Below are 17551 nucleotides of genomic sequence, written 5' to 3'. Positions count from 1 at the left end.
TCAGTGTTTGAGTTCCTATAAATACTGTTGAGGAGGTGTGGTGTATAGCCTCCAATGTTCTGGGCAGAGAGGAGGTTCCCAGGCTAGTGTGCCTTTTCTTCTTTTGTTCCTTAATTACTTGAGGGATATCTTGAGTGATTTCTTGAGTGATTTCCTGAATCCCACTTAGGTGGGTCATTAGGTGTGGATTAGTTGCTAAAGCCTTCGTGTCTTGAACTCTTGAACTTTGTGAAGAGTTTTTCTGAGAAGATGGCTGTACTGCACTTGGTTGTGCTCTGGCTTGGCTTCGTGTATAGGGGCGAGCTGTGGTTTTGTGGCCTGTGCCAGCCAGATCTGTGTAGGGATTGCAGGGGGGTGCAGCATCCGGAGGTGCCACCCTGGTTTGGCTACTGGATGGTGTCTGTAATTTATCTGTGGAGAGGGTCTGGGTTGCCAGACATCTGGAAATTAGCCCTCCCCACAAAATCTGACACCAGATCCAGAGGCACACAGAACGCCATCACCAATCAACCACACCAGACCCAAACCCAGACCCTCTCCACAGATAAATTACAGACACCATCCAGTAGCCAAACCAGGGTGGCACCTCCGGATGCTGCACCCCCCTGCAATCCCTACACAGATCTGGCTGGCACAGGCCACAAAACCACAGCTCGCCCCTATACACGAAGCCAAGCCAGAGCACAACCAAGTGCAGTACAGCCATCTTCTCAGAAAAACTCTTCACAAAGTTCAAGAGTTCAAGACACGAAGGCTTTAGCAACTAATCCACACCTAATGACCCACCTAAGTGGGATTCAGGAAATCACTCAAGAAATCACTCAAGATATCCCTCAAGTAATTAAGGAACAAAAGAAGAAAAGGCACACTAGCCTGGGAACCTCCTCTCTGCCCAGAACATTGGAGGCTATACACCACACCTCCTCAACAGTATTTATAGGAACTCAAACACTGAGATCCTGCTCTGTTCCAGTAACAAGAAGCCGAAAGCACCAGCCTGAAGATGACGAGTGAGACCTCGTCGAAACGTCGCCTAGACACCCCAACTTTTACACGGGAAGACACCCGAGGACACCAAAACCATATATATATATATATATATGCTTTCGTAGATTTTCACGGGTACAGGAATGCAGGTTTTGGTGTCCTCGGGTGTCTTCCCGTGTAAAAGTTGGGGTGTCTAGGCGACGTTTCGACGAGGTCTCACTCGTCATCTTCAGGCTGGTGCTTTCGGCTTCTTGTTACTGGAACAGAGCAGGATCTCAGTGTTTGAGTTCCTATAAATACTGTTGAGGAGGTGTGGTGTATAGCCTCCAATGTTCTGGGCAGAGAGGAGGTTCCCAGGCTAGTGTGCCTTTTCTTCTTTTGTTCCTTAATTACTTGAGGGATATCTTGAGTGATTTCTTGAGTGATTTCCTGAATCCCACTTAGGTGGGTCATTAGGTGTGGATTAGTTGCTAAAGCCTTCGTGTCTTGAACTCTTGAACTTTGTGAAGAGTTTTTCTGAGAAGATGGCTGTACTGCACTTGGTTGTGCTCTGGCTTGGCTTCGTGTATAGGGGCGAGCTGTGGTTTTGTGGCCTGTGCCAGCCAGATCTGTGTAGGGATTGCAGGGGGGTGCAGCATCCGGAGGTGCCACCCTGGTTTGGCTACTGGATGGTGTCTGTAATTTATCTGTGGAGAGGGTCTGGGTTTGGGTCTGGTGTGGTTGATTGGTGATGGCGTTCTGTGTGCCTCTGGATCTGGTGTCAGATTTTGTGGGGAGGGCTAATTTCCAGATGTCTGGCAAGCGGGATGTGTCGTCACGCTTGTTCATGTTGTGAGGGTGTTTCTCTATCTCGATGGCTTCCATGATTATTCTCTTGTGGTGATGTTCCATGTTAAAGAGCAATTTGGAATCTGCAAAATTAATTACAAAGGTGTCGTCAACAAAATTAATGTTGACGACACCTTTGTAATTTGGCCACACGGGAAGGAAAAACTGGATAGCTTCCTCACACATCTCAACAGCCTACACCCCAAAATACAATTCACTATGGAAATAGAAGCCAACAACCAACTTCCCTTCCTTGACGTCCTAATCTACAAAAAACCTGATGGCTCCCTAGGACACACTATCTACCGGAAAAAAACACACACCAACCGCTACTTACATGCACAATCACACCACCACCCTGCACAAATAAACTCCGTAGCCAAGACTCTCATCTCCAGAACCAAACGCCTGGCTGACGAAGACCACTTGACAACTGAGTTACAGAATCTCTCAAATGTGTTAATTGCCAATGGATACCAGCAAAACAGGGTTACGAAGCTAATCCAAAAAGAAACACCCCCCAAAAACCAAGACACAGAAGAAAACAATGGCATAGCCCTCCTTCCTTATATCAAGGGCACTACAGATAAAATTAGCAAAATCCTCCATAAACACAATATCAAAACAGCCTTTTGCACCAACCAAAAAATAGCCAATATCCTCAGAAACCCCAAGGATAAAATTCAGTTGGAAAACCAAGGGGTCTATGAAATACCCTGCAAAGTCTGCCCAGCCACGTACATTGGACAAACAAACAGACGAATAAATGCACGGATCGCAGAACACAAGAATGCCGTCAAAAAAGAAGAAAAAACTTCCTCTCTTTTCCAACACATGAAAGAAACAGGACACGAAATTAATTTTGCAGATTCCAAATTGCTCTTTAACATGGAACATCACCACAAGAGAATAATCATGGAAGCCATCGAGATAGAGAAACACCCTCACAACATGAACAAGCGTGACGACACATCCCGCTTGCCAGACATCTGGAAATTAGCCCTCCCCACAAAATCTGACACCAGATCCAGAGGCACACAGAACGCCATCACCAATCAACCACACCAGACCCAAACCCAGACCCTCTCCACAGATAAATTACAGACACCATCCAGTAGCCAAACCAGGGTGGCACCTCCGGATGCTGCACCCCCCTGCAATCCCTACACAGATCTGGCTGGCACAGGCCACAAAACCACAGCTCGCCCCTATACACGAAGCCAAGCCAGAGCACAACCAAGTGCAGTACAGCCATCTTCTCAGAAAAACTCTTCACAAAGTTCAAGAGTTCAAGACACGAAGGCTTTAGCAACTAATCCACACCTAATGACCCACCTAAGTGGGATTCAGGAAATCACTCAAGAAATCACTCAAGATATCCCTCAAGTAATTAAGGAACAAAAGAAGAAAAGGCACACTAGCCTGGGAACCTCCTCTCTGCCCAGAACATTGGAGGCTATACACCACACCTCCTCAACAGTATTTATAGGAACTCAAACACTGAGATCCTGCTCTGTTCCAGTAACAAGAAGCCGAAAGCACCAGCCTGAAGATGACGAGTGAGACCTCGTCGAAACGTCGCCTAGACACCCCAACTTTTACACGGGAAGACACCCGAGGACACCAAAACCTGCATATATATATATATATATATATATAATCTGAGCACCTCTCTTGGGGGAGGCATTTGTCTCCCTCGAAAACTAATAGCAGCTTTGGAATACCTATATCTGTGATTTACATCAGGGAACACAAGAAAAGCCTTACCGTATTTTTCCGTGTATAAGACGGGCCCTATTTTGGGGGACTCCAAATTAAGAAAATGGGGGGAGATTGCCCAGAGTTGTTGAGGTTTTTTTTTGGGAGGATTGGGGGGGGGTTGCCCATAGTTGTTTAGCTTTTTTTTGAGGGGGGCAGATTGCCAAAAATTACTCACCGGCCTGACCGCCTGGTTCAAGGGTCGATCCCTCTTCCCCTGGGAAATGCAGCACTGTGTGGGACTAGGGGCCTCCTCACAACTCTCAGCCCGCTTAGCAAACTACCCTTCCCAAGATTCATTGGGGGAAGCCATGACTGCTTAAAGTGGGATCATGGCGCTTTAAATGTTTGGTGTGGATGTCACCAAGTGAACACAGCTTATAATGATTCGATTAGGTGATGTAATAGAGCAATAAAACAGCTCCTTTTAAAATAATAATATAAATGAAGCAAATTGTGCTTTTTGTTTGTTTTTTTGTATTAAATTGCACTTCAACCTTTTCTAGCTAGGTTTGCTGAACTGACCCCTCCTTCTTTGTAGACACAACAACAACAACAACAACAACAACAACAACAACAATTTATTACTTATACCTCACCCATCTGGTTGGGTTTTCCCAGCCATTCTGGGTGGCTCCCAATAGAATATTAAAAACACAATAACACATCAAACATTAAAAATTCCCCTACTAACAGCCCTAAAAATAGGGCTGTTAGTAGATTATAGCAGACTGAAAAAGCATGCAATGGCCTAACTTGCAAATCTATCTATCTATCTACCTATCTATCTATCTATCTATCTATCTATCTATTTATCTACCGTATCTATCTATCATCTATCATCTCCAGCTTCTTTATCCAGCCTGCCACACTTATTGCTATTTGCTCTTGGTTAAAAAAAAAGAAGGAAATAAATAACGAAAATTAAAGATAGCGAGAGAGAGAAAGAACCGAAGGTCATCCACACAGTTGTCCCAATCGCAATCTGCGCGCCGTTAACCCTGTAGAGAAAAAGTAATTACCCTTTGGCTTTTGGTGACCTCAACTAACCTTTGCTGAAGGACCAGAGAAAATAAAAGGCTGACCAATCGCCTGCCCTTTGCTGCCCCACAGTTAACCCTCTCAGAGAGCCAACACCACCTGCGCCCCCCCCCCAACATGACAATAGGATGTGGAAGTGTTACCATGGAAATCTCGCCGGAAGAAGAAACAAACAACAAAAATCCATTACAATTAGTAGTGGTTTATTGGGTGGTGCCTACACAACTGTTTGAATCCATACGTTGCTTTATCTTTCATATCAGGAGAATGGAAGGGTAGAGGAGAGGGGGAAAATGGGGGGCACCAGGAAATGGCTGAAGGATAATCGAGGGAGCAAAAGGAGGGGAGGGCTTTAAGATTTCTGAGGTGGCTTGCTTGGGATAAAAAGACTGGGCTGAACATGTCCCGACCAACCAGCAAAATGAGCCGTTAACAGCCCACTAGCAATTACTTTGCACCCAAGTTTGCGGGTGGTGCTGTGGTCTAAACTACAGAGCCTAGGGCTTGCCGATCAGAAGGTCGGCGGTTCGAATCCCCACGATGGTGTGAGCTCCTGTTGCTCAGCTGTACGCCGGCTCCCTCGGCCAATAAAGCGAGATGAGTGCCGCAACCCCTGAGTCGGTCACGACTGGACCTAATGGTCAGGGGTCCCTTTACCTTTACCTTACTTTTCTGTTCTTTCCAGTCCTCAGCTCAGTTTGCCCCATCTTCGCATCAGTTTGTGATTTTTTAAAATAAGAGTTTTCATGGGAATTTGTCAGCGTTTGTCAACTTGGGATCAAAGTACAGTGGTACCTCGAGTTACATACGCTTCAGGTTACATACGCTTCAGGTTACAGACTCTGCTAACCCAGAAATAGTACCTCGGGTTAAGAACTTTGCTTCAGGATGAGAACAGAAATCGTGCTCCGGCGTCGCGGTGGCAGCAGGAGGCCCCATTAGCTAAAGTGGTGCATCAGGTTAAGAACAGCTTCAGGTTAAGGACGGACCTCCAGACCGAATTAAGTACGTAACCAGGGTACCACTGTAACCTGAAGACCGTCTGATTCCTTATAATTCACCTTGATTGCTAAGATCCTCTGATAGGGCACTTCTGGTGATTCTACACACCTTTGAGATTTGGTTGGCCTTCACTAGGGACCAAGCCTTTCATGTTCCAGGGCCTGCCCTGTGGAACTCCCGGCCTCTAGACCAGTGTTTCTCAACCTTGGGTCTCCAGCTGTTGTTGGACTACAACTCCCATCTTCCCTGGCTAGCAGGACCAGCTGTCAGGGATGATGGGAGTTGTAGTCCAACAACAGCTGGGGACCCAAGGTTGATAAAGACTGCTAAATATTTGCCAGGAGATATCCCTGCCGTCTTTCCAATGCCTCTTGAAGGCTGCACTTTTTAGACAGGCCTTCAAAAATATTCTTATCTATTTTAACCAAACATAATCTACTGATGTTTTATTGATGTTTGTAATTATGTTTTATAGATATTGGTAGATTGATTTGATTGTGTTTTATTTTATTTTGTGTTTGGGGGCTGGTGGTATTGATTTGTTTTCATTTTAACTATTCATTTTGTACTTTTATCTTGCATTTTTATTTCAGAAACTGCACTGAGATCTTCAGACGAGGGGCAGTATATATACTTAATAATAATAATAATAATAATAATACAGTAAGCCACCTCGATATATTTTATTGAAATGTGAATCACAAATATTCAAATAAATAAATAAAATCCAGCGCACTTTTCTCCTAATAAACACAGTGTACTCACTTTTGCTAGAATTATTATTTTCATTATTATTAATATTAGCAGCAGTATTAATAATAATTTGACTTTCTGTCTCTTGTCACACAAAGGTCTCAAAGGAAATAATTCTACAGCAGGATCTACTGAGATGAGCAGAGTTAGGATCCAGTGGATCTCTAAATGAGCTGAGAGGTTCCCAGCGCAGCCAGGGTATTGCCTATGTAATTCCCCCCTCCCAGCCCACCGAGCTGAGACCAGTGGATCAAATGGTCTGGCAACCCTGTGTAAGTTAAGAGAGCAAAAAGGTTGGTTGGTTTAATTCAACGACTATCAAATTAAAATAACATTCATAAAAATATTTTTATTATCTACTAAATTTGTATACCGTCCTTCATCCAAAGATCTCAAGGCTGTTCACAGCATATAACTGATGCACACATGGCGTCGATTTTAAGTGAATAATAGCAGTTCCAATAATACAAGCGTTTCAAGGATAAAAAGCCTCGGACACTAGTAGATTTTGCCTCGACGTTTGAGAACATTGGGCAGATTCTCCTTGCAAAGGAACATTGGCTGCACAATGGAAAGTCCTCACAGAATGTGTTTGCAATATTGTCCATTATATTTTCCCTAATATAATGCATTTTTGTGTGTCATTTCACAAAACTATACATCTTTATGCACACACCATCCTCAGATGTAAACTTTGCAAACTTTATTATGGGAAATCATGTTGGCATAAGACGGGACTCCACAGCGCCATCTGGTGTCGCTTTTATAAAATGCTTTTTCTTTACTAATAGATCTGAATCCCCAGTTAAAGCACATGTACTTTGTACGCCATGATTTTTAAAAGTCTTAATTGGGACCAGCAAGGCTTGTTTGGTTTCCCATCCATTAGATGAAACTTAAATGAAACTCCGTTTCCCAGGGAAAGAGGAAAACAAGAGTGAGATCACTAAAGTTAGCCATAAGCCACCACGAAAATATTAAGAACAACAACAGGCTCTGATTATATTTGCTGGCACTGAGAAATACTCTTAACAATTATGATATCAAAAAAATGCTATGGGTCTCTCTCTCCCCCTTCTTTCTCATTGTCAACATGCCTTTCTTTTTACTCCCAAGGTAAGCATGTTGGGTTCTCTCTCTCTCTATGTAAGATTCATTCGTTCCAGAAACAGAGAAGAAACATTCTAAGAAATGTGACGAAAATGTCAGCGTTTGACATTACTTGAAGACAGAGCCGTCCCTGCCATTGGGCAGGGTGAGGCAGTGGCCGCACAGCTTGCCCCTCACCTCGTGGGGTAGCCTAATGCTCCTCAGGTGCTGTGGCGGATGCCATCCCATCACCAGTGTTGAAGTAAGATTCAACAGCCAGTACCTTCAGGTTCTGTACATGGAATGGAATGAAGGCGCCATCTTTGCCTCAGGCGGCAAAAGATCTTTGAGCTGCCTTGACCCAGAGGTTGATGCTTTTGGCTGGCCCTCCTCCAACACTTCCACCTAGTAGCAGATCATGGGGTGTCTGCAAAAGAAGGAAAGCAGCAGATCTCTGAACTGTGGGGAGAACCCAAAGTGTTGGTGCCAACCTTCAAATCCCTAAACAACCTTGGTCCGGTATACCTGAAGGAGCGTCTCCACCCCCATTGTTCTGCCCAGACACTGAGGTCCAGCTCCGAAGGCCTTCTGGTGGTTCCCTCACCCCGAGAAGTGAGGTTGCAGGGAACCAGGCAGAGGGCCTTCTCGGTAGTGGCACCCGCCCTGTGGAACGCCCTCCCACCAGATGTCAAAGCGAACAACAACTACCAGACTTTTAGAAGACATCTGAAGGCAGCCCTGTTTAGGGAAGCTTTTAATGTTTGATGCATTACTGTATTTTAACATTCTGTTGGAAGCCACCCGGAGTAGCTGGGGAAACTCAGCCAGATGGGCGGGGTATAAATAATAATAATCATCATCATCTATACAGCTTTTTGGCCTGACCCCCCTCTCGGAATGTTTTATCTGATGCTTCAATGTAGGTTGTAAACCACTTTGAGATTTCTTCGTCTTCTTAAAAATATAAAACGGTAGAAGAATGACATGAATAACAACAACAACAACAAGATAACAAAATAGTGCGTTTTCTTTCAAATATGATAATATTATTCATCATGTTAAAGGTAAAGGGACCCCTGACCATTAGGTCCAGTTGTGACCGACTCTGGCGTTGTGGCACTCATCTCGCTTTATTGGCCGAGGGAGCCGGCGTACAGCTTCCAGGTCATGTGGCTAGCATGACTAAGCCGCTTCTGGCGAACCAGAGCAGCGCACGGAAACGCCGTTTACCTCCCTGCCAGAGTGGTACCTATTTATCTGCTTGCACTGTGACGTGGTTTTGAACTGCTAGGTTGGCAGGAGCTGGGACCGAGCAATGGGAGCTCACCCCGTCGTGGGGATTCGAACCGCTGACCTTCTGATTGGCAGGTCCTAGGCTCTGTGGTTTAACCCACAGCGCCACCCGTGTCCCCATTCATGATATTACGACAGCAATAATAGGAAAACAGCAAACTCCACAAAACGGGGACACTGAAACAAGAATCTGACAGCACAATCCTTAACATGTCAACTCGCAGATAAACCCCCTGTAGCTCAGTGGCAGAGCAAAGTGTTGGTGCTGACCTTTAAAGCCCTAAACGGTTTTGGTCCAGTATACCTGAAGGAGCATCTCCACCCCCATCATCCAGCCCGGACACTGAGGTCCAGCGCCAAGGGCCTTTTGGTGGTTCCCTCCCTGCGAGAAATGAGGTTACAGGGAACCGGGCAGAGGGCCTTCTCAGTAGTGGCACCCACCCTGTGGAATGCCGTCCCATCAGATGTCAAGGAAATAAACGACTATCTGACTTTTAGAAGACATCTGAAGGTAGCCCTGTTTAGGAAAATGTTTTTTTTTTTTTTGATGAATTATTGTATTTTAATATTTTGCTGGAAGCTGGGTGGGGTATAAATAAATAAATAATTATTATTATGAGCCTAAATTATCCATTAAAAAAATAAATACAGAAAATAACAGTCTTACCAATGCATGAAATGCATATGTGGAAACATATGGAATGAGCTATATAAAGTTTCAGTGCTGTACAGTGGTATCTCGGGTTACAGACACTTCAGGTTACGGACACTTCAGGTTAAAGACTTTGCTAACCCAGAAATAGTACCTTGGGTTAAGAACTTTGCTTCAGGATGAGAATAGAAATCACGCGGCGGCAGCGGGAGGCCCCATTAGCTAAAGTGGTGCTTCAGGTTAAGAACAGTTTCAGGTTAAGAACGGACCTCCGGAACGAATTAAGTTCGTAACCAGAGGTACCACTGTACTAGTGAAGACCAGCAGTGAAATGTTATGGCGTATATAGCAGGTTGGAGCAGGAGCCTTTGTGCTTTGGGGCGGGTGGAGTTTCAAGAAGGGAAACAGGGAAAAGTTTCTCTCCTCTCCCCGCTCTGCTGCCAGCCCCGAACCTAAGCATTTTATTCCGATATACAGTGATGCCTCGCAAGACGAAAAGAATCCGTTCTGGGAGTTTCTTCGTCTAGCAGTTTTTTCGTCTTGCGAAGCAACCCTATTAGCGGCTTAGCGGCTTAGCGCTATTAGCGGTTTAGCGGCTATTAAAGGCTTAAGGGATTAGCGGATTAGCTGCTAAAAGGCTATTAGCAGCTTAGTGCCTTAGAAAAAGGGGGTGGGGAGTGAAAAAAATTCGCAAGAATCGCAAGACATTTTCGCCTTGCGAAGCAAGCCCATAGAGAAATTCGTCCTGCGAAGCACCTCCAAAACGGAAAACCCTTTCGTCTAGCGGGTTTTCCGTCTTGCGAGGCATTCGTCTTGCGGGGCACCACTGTAGCGGGTTGGCGGTTCCTTTCTCTCTCACTTCACTTTCTTCCACCTTTTTGAGTGACACCTCAGCAGTCCGCATGCCTGGGAAAGCTGACAGGTCCTTGTCAGAACGTTTTGGGACAGTGGTGGGGTTTAAAATACATTTCTTTTTAATTTACTAGCACATATTTTGCATTCCTAGGGATTCCCCCCCCCCCCCAAAGTATGCAGAAGTCACTACCTTACTTTTGACTAGCTGCTAGGCCACCTGATTTTTGCTGCTGGAGACCTGCAACAAGATGTTGCAGCGTGGAGGACTCCCCTTCCATCTTCCATTCATTGAAATGAATGAATCTAAATTAGTCGTGCCCATTAGCTTCAATGGGTCGACTCCGGGTAGGACTACTGTTGAATGCAATTGGCTGAAATAGGTGTGGATCTAGACAGACAGACTGATAGATACACAATATATATTTGTGATTGCTTGATATAAATCCATATGTCTATCTGTTCTTCCATAGTGGAATGCAAACTGTATAGCTGATGCATTTAATAATGAGGAAGTAGAGGGGAAAAAGCAGAATAACAACACAACATAATGTTACCGTGCTGCTGTTTGGCCTGTTCAGCAGAAAACCAAATAATAATAATAATAATAATAAATGTGACCTCATCTTTACATCACACATGGGCAAATTAATCAGAAAGTTTACTTGTGAGCTTCCATACCTAAGTGGCTGAACAGTGCCCCGCTGTCAATAAAAGTTACATATTATTATAGAATTGTATAGCTGAAATTTACTGTTTCGACCTATTTTGACACATTCACAAATGACTTGGACAGGACTATTGAGACAGGCTCGCTCCCATTGTTCTGTGGGAATTTTCACAGCAACCTCACAGTAATATCGTGGCCGGCAAATGACTGGCAAGACCTGGTTTTGAATATTGTACAGAGGTTTGAGAGGAGAAAGGGGGAAGAGCCCAGCAGTAAGTTGTTTGTAAATGTCTAAATCACACTTCTGACATTACTTTGCGACAAACTCTACGGCTGTAAACATGACCCGAGTATTCCATTCTCAGCAATATATGTATATTTTACACACACACACATATACATATATGTATATGTGTGTGTGTAAAATATATGTGTATTATAGACAGAAGGCATTGAAAACAAAACAGTTTGGCATTGACCAAATGATAACCGATCAGGCTCTTTTGCCACACACAGAACAGTTATAACAATCTTTTATGAGTCGCCAACACAGATCCAAACCCACGGCGCTGATCCTAGCCAACAGACCTACTCGCAAGCAAGTTCTGCTGCCACCAACGAGACTTACTCCTGAGTAAATGCATGCACTCAGGTGGCACCAGAGAGACACAGCCGAAAGAGAGCTTCACTTTGCCAAGCCTTCATCCTAGCCGCATCTTCCAGAGACCCTTCCTCCCTGGTTTGTTTGTTTTCAGGAACTGACAATAGCGCTGCCTTGCTCAAAGTTACCATAGCAGTCATTAAATAATACATTGGTGATCTAATTTTTTTTTTTTTAAACAGCCCAGCAAAAACTCATCTTAGCATGCAGGAGTTTCCATTGATAAGTCTCCAGGTTTTTTGGGGGCGATTAATTTTTGGGGGCTCTTGTAATATTGAAATGACCCAATAATAATGATGATACCAACAACAACTCCTACAACAACAATAAACCGGGTCTCTTTAACCTTAGCCACGCGAAGCCCATCCGATACGGCAAACGTTAAGAGCGGACGTACCTGGGAGAAGACTGAGCGGACTCTGGAGAGTCCATCGTTCTCTTTTTCTTTCGAAGTGTACCTGAGACATAGCGTCATCCTTGAGCCCCGGCAATAAAGACTGGTACATGCCACACGTTGCTGGTCTTTTGCTTATGTCCCGCAGTGCTTGAGAAAAGGGGTTATTGCTGCAGAAAAGAGAGAGCAAAAGCAAGAGAGAGAGAGAGAGAGCGCGCTGGCCATACAGTAGGAATAATCACTGCAGTCCGGCTCACCCCCACCTCCCTCTCTCCCTCTGCCTCTCTGTACAAGGCCCCAGATGATTCTGACTGCATCCTTCCATCCATAAATCATTCCCCTTATTCTATTGGTTACATGCTACATGGCAAGTATTGATTTTTCCCGTTCCCTCATCACTGCAGGACCTATGGTTTTTCTGAGCTGGTATACACAAAGATACACACATACACTATACGTTTGGGCTCGCACACACAGATGCACGCCAGCGTACGTACGTAACGCAAGATTCTGTTAATTCTACACCACCACCCTGGGCAAACAAACTCCCAACTCTGAAAAAATGGACAATTTGCACCACACACGTTTTTGAGAACGAAAGGAAACAATCAGCTTCAGGTATGAGCATGGCGGGATCAATCAGTCATCCCCCCCCCCTTCCAAAATGCAAAAGGTTAAAGAACACAATTTGGGTGCGATTGCAAGTCAGAAGCCTGAAATGTTTCAGCTGGGAAGCAAGAACTCAGTGGGGAGAGTTTAAACTTTGGGTTGTAATTAGACGTTCGCAGTGGCCGTGGCGCTGCCACTGAAAGCAGCAGGTCGGAGTCAGTCTTCTCATCTACAGCGTTTCTGAAATTCATCACGTGGCAGCATGTCGCCTCGCTGCGAGTTGCTCGGCCGGCAGCAACATTTGGAAGGTGGGGGAACTTTCCGCCTGACAAGGCCACGTTCTGAACTCAGTCTCACCGGTGGTTCTGAGTGGGAAAGAGGAAAGTGGCAGAACCATGAAAGGCTCAGCCCCTGAACTCTTTTGTCAAATGATCCCAGGCAGCAAATCTTGGCTCATGGGACAGCTGTGGTCAGATGGAGCCCCCATTGAACTCGACAAAGGGCTGTTTCTAGATATTATTGTGTGCAGATTCAGGAACCTCGGGTGGAATGCCTTGATTATGGGTAGGAAAACTAAGGCCCGGGGGCCGGATGCGGCCCAATCGCCTTCTAAATCTGGCTCGCGCACGGTCCAGGAATCAGCATGTTTTTACATGAGTAGAATGTGTCCTTTTATTTAAAATGCATCTCTGGGTTATTTGTGGGGCCTGGCTGGTGTTTTTACATGAGTAGAATGTGTGCTTTTATTAAAAATGCCTCTCTGGGTTATTTGTGGGGCATAGGAATTTGTTCACCCCCCCCCCAATATAGTCCAGCCCCCCACAAGGTCTGAGGGAAGGTGGACCGGCCCCCTGCTGAAAAAGTTTGCGGACCCCTGACCTTGATCTTCTGTTTTCTTCCATTTATATGCACAGACACTGCGCCCCTGACCTTCCCCGAGTGGTTACGAAAGATGGACACAGCAACTTAGATTGGACCAAATAAGGCCACAACTTTATTGACGTCAGATGTAAGGTTTTTGTCAGAGGCACTGGGCAACCACTAACTTCCAACCTGCCTGCCAGAAGTGACGCCAGGTGTCAACACCTGAGCATCTGGATGAAAGCAGCTGCTCCCGGATCCCTCTAAAGGGATACCCTACCTTTGGAGGGGCAGGCAAAGGCCACAACCTCCCCGCCAAGGCATACACAATGCCTATACCGACACTCGAGCCTAATTAGGCTCGCCGACTCAGGTGAAATTCCTTGATCTTTCCCTTCATCAGAAGATCACACAGAATTCTGCTTGGGCTGCGTTATCTATGACCTGTCTTGCCGTGTGAGGGGCCGTAGCTTGATGGTTGGAGTGCAGAAGGTCCTGGGTTCAATCCTAGCATCTTTAGTTAGTCCAGAGATGGGGGAACCTCAGCTTTGGGGGCCTACCAGGTTCCCCTGTTAGTATTTCATGCCTCCGATGCTGCAGTTGTGGTTGGTGTAAATCGCATGCCTGTCTGAGAAGAGTGTGGGAAACGGAAGACAGTCTTATCTCTTCCGCTGTATGTGCTTTGTAATGTACTTTCCCTTTTACTTGTGCCTGTTGTTCTCTCGGAGCTGGAGAGAATGTACGCCATTATGCTTTTGTCTGTACATAGTGTGTAAATAAATAGTAGATTAGCTCTGCGATGTCTCACGCTTCTTGCTGCATTATGCCAGAAGCTTAGTGTGCATATACCAGTTGGTATATGTGGCTAGAAGCGCACTAGAAGAGAAGGGAGATGCACCCCCAGGGCATTTTCCAACACCCTCTACTTGTGGGATTCCCCCCCAAGTCGCACCCCTGACACAGCCCTGCTCTGCACTCTCCCTGAGTGTTTTTGCCTGAAAAGACGCTTCGGGTTAAATCTTTTCAGGTTGCGTCCCGCGGTGACCTGGAAGAAAGGGTTACTTCCGAGTTTCGCCGCTCATGCATGTGCAGATGCTCAAAATGATGTCACGCGCATGCGCAGAAGTGGCAAATCGCGACCCGCACACACGGGTTGCGATCAATCGTGACCCGCAGACGCGCAGACACGGGTTGCGTTCTGCTCATGTTTCGAACGGGGCTCTGGAACAGATCCTGTTCACAACCAGAGGTACCACTGTACTGCCGTTCATCATAAGATCTCAGGGCGGTTCGCAGAATAAAATGCAAAGTAAAAACACAAGTAAACAATTAAAACAAAACAACAAAACAATAACCTCTCCCCTTCTCACAGACACATTTATAAGGCTGTAGAATATTAATCTGCCAAAGGTCTGGCTAAAGAGGAAAGTTCTCGCCTGGCGCCTAAAATATATATAATGAAGGCACCGGGTGAACCTCCCCTTTTGCATGCAAAGCTGATGCTCTACTCACTGAGCTGCACAGCCATTCCCTGGCATACATCATAGACATGCTGGGGACGAGCTTGTACTTCCTTCGGTAATGCTCCATGCTTTGGGGTGGCAGGTAAGCTCTCTCTCCCTTTCAGAACTATCATGAAGGTCATACCCCATTCAATTGTCATAAAACTGCACAGTAACTCAAATCAAGGGCATGCTTTTCTCCTTGTACCAGCAGTTTATAACTATTTGGTATTTTGTGTGTGTGTGTCACAAGTTGTGTAGTACAGGAGGACAGCTCCAGCATCCCCCCCCCAAGCAGGATCAATGATGTCATCTTCCAGAGCAATGGGATAATTCGTGAGTCCTCCTTGCTCTGGCAAACAAATGAGGTAATAATGAGGTTTACGGGTTTGCTTGTTATAGATTACCAGCGGAAGCCAGAGAAGAAGGAAAATAATTATCTAGAAGTTGGGTACGTCTTTTTCTTTCCTTTGATGGGGTTGCAACTTCATGCCTGCAGTTAAAATTGTAACACTTCTCTGCAAGGTGGTGTGGATTTCTAATTGAAAGCTAAATGTCAACCGGATGTAGATCTTCCGTTAAAGCTCCATGTGATTTGAAAGTTGAAGCTACGCTGTCAGAAGCACCACAGAGTTCAGTGGAGAGTAGATGTATAGGATTGCACTCAGGCTCATCTGAATAAATTGAGTATAATTGCTCTTTGGGGTGTGCCTGCACTTTTGTACTCTCCATGGGGTCATTGCAAAAGCCTTTCCTTGTGTGCATGGGGTTCCAGGTACTAATGAGGTCCTGCATTTCAAATATAAAGTACTACTAGTATAGGAGAAAAGCAGAGACATCACCTTGCCAACTTGCCATCACCTTGTCCATATAGTTAAAGCTATGGTTTTCCCAGTAGTCATGTACGGAAGTGAGAGCTGGACCATAAAGAAGGCTGATTGCCGAAGAATTGATGCTTTTGAATTATGGTGCTGGAGGAGACTCTTGAGAGTCCCATGAACTGCAAGAACAACAAACATGTCCATTCTTAAGGAAATCAGCCCTGAGTGCTCACTGGAAGGACAGATCGTGAAGCTGAGGCTCCAATACTTTGGCCACCTCATGAGAAGAGAAGACTCCCTGGAAAAGACCCTGATGTTGGGAAAGATGGAGGGCACAAGGAGAAGAGGAAGACAGAGGACAAGATGGTTGGATAGTGTTCTCAAAGCTACCAGCATAAGTTTGACCAAACTGCGGGAGGCAGTGGAAGACAGAAGTGCCTGGCGTGCCCTGGTCCATGGGGTCACGAAGAGTCAGACACGACTGAACGACTAAACAACAACAAAAGTATAGGAGAGTCTGAATTTCCTGAATTTGCTTCTTAAAGTGCTTCTGGAGGACCTCTTTTTTCCAGCATTCATCTGTACGTGTTTGGAACAAATTTGCAGGGACGGAAATGATACAATGTCCTGCTTATTGAGCCTTTATTCTGACTGGTTTGCTGGGAGGTTATATGACGTTGGATCAAGCAGTCCGTATCTCACACTTTTGAGTGCATCCCCCCTCACTTTCCTCACTGCAAACACAATCTGATTCAGCCCCCCCCCCGAAGTGGGCCTGTTGGGCAAGAGCACGAAATCCACTTTAATTGTGCAAACTGAATGTGCCAGTGTGCGAATGAATCTCATTGGTAGAGTAGTGACAATCTGGAAGTAGCTTTTAGCTTATGGAAGATTGCACATGTGAAAATGGGCAGCCAAGAAGTAGCCAATCACCTGCCCAATTTTCACCAATGTTATGAAAACATTTATGGGAGGTGCTGTAGCTTTTCATATAGAAGTGGCAAAGAAGTGTCTTAAATGCACAGCATGGATGTGACCTGTGTTTTATGGCAAACCAAGTTCAGTCTTCCTGACAATAGTATAGCACTCTGAACTACAACATCATACAGTCATACTTCAAGTTGAATGTGTTTCAGGTTGAGCTCGTTCGAGCTGTGCTACGCGGCAACCCGGAAGTAACGGAGCGTGTTACTTCCGGGTTTCGTTGCTCTTGCATGCGCAGATGCTCAAAATGACATCACACGTATGCGCAGAAGCAGCGAAACGCGACCTGCGCATGCGCAGACGTGCCGTCGCGTCTTGCGTTCCGTTCGGGATGCGAACGGGGCTCCGGAACAGATCCTGTTCACATCCCGAGGTACCATTGTACTAGGGACTCAGCTACATTAGTTAAAAAAAGGAAACAAAACATTATAAATGTGTTATAACACTGTGACACTAGATGGCTCTGTAGAGCTGAAATCGGAACCCTATGAAACTTTCCATTGTGAGCTTTAAAAATGGTTTTTTCCAGAGCATTTCCAGAGCGTTTTTTTATAGCTGTGTAGATGCAGCCTTGGTGGGAGGGTCACTGTCAAACTATCCAGCTCTCATGTACCTTCTGCGATGTTGCATTCACATCAGAGGGAATAGCATACCCTCCAACATTTCTCTGATGAAAATAGGGATGGTCCATTCAACAGCAACAACAGCAGCAGCAGCAATTTTATTATTTATACCCCACCCATCTGACTGGGTTGTCCCAGCAAATCTGGGTGTCTTCCCACATGTATAAAAAC

General features: G+C 45.4%; 1 long non-coding RNA gene across 1 annotated transcript in view; it reads right to left on the bottom strand.

The window, feature by feature from the left end:
• The window catches only part of LOC310674049, a 75339-nt gene extending 63144 nt beyond the window's left edge, over positions 1-12195 (bottom strand). Inside the window, exon 1 of the long non-coding RNA XR_014509357.1 lies at positions 11984-12195. This is a non-coding gene — a long non-coding RNA (uncharacterized lncRNA). The remainder of the gene's footprint in view (positions 1-11983) is intronic.
• Between the last annotated feature and the right edge of the window lie 5356 nt (positions 12196-17551).

Source organism: Podarcis tiliguerta, assembly GCF_965153285.1.
Source record: "Podarcis tiliguerta genome assembly, chromosome: 3".
In the NCBI taxonomy this organism is placed as follows: Eukaryota; Metazoa; Chordata; class Lepidosauria; order Squamata; family Lacertidae; genus Podarcis; species Podarcis tiliguerta.
Note: the sequence above shows the minus strand (reverse complement) of the source record. Positions and strands in the feature narration are given on the sequence as shown.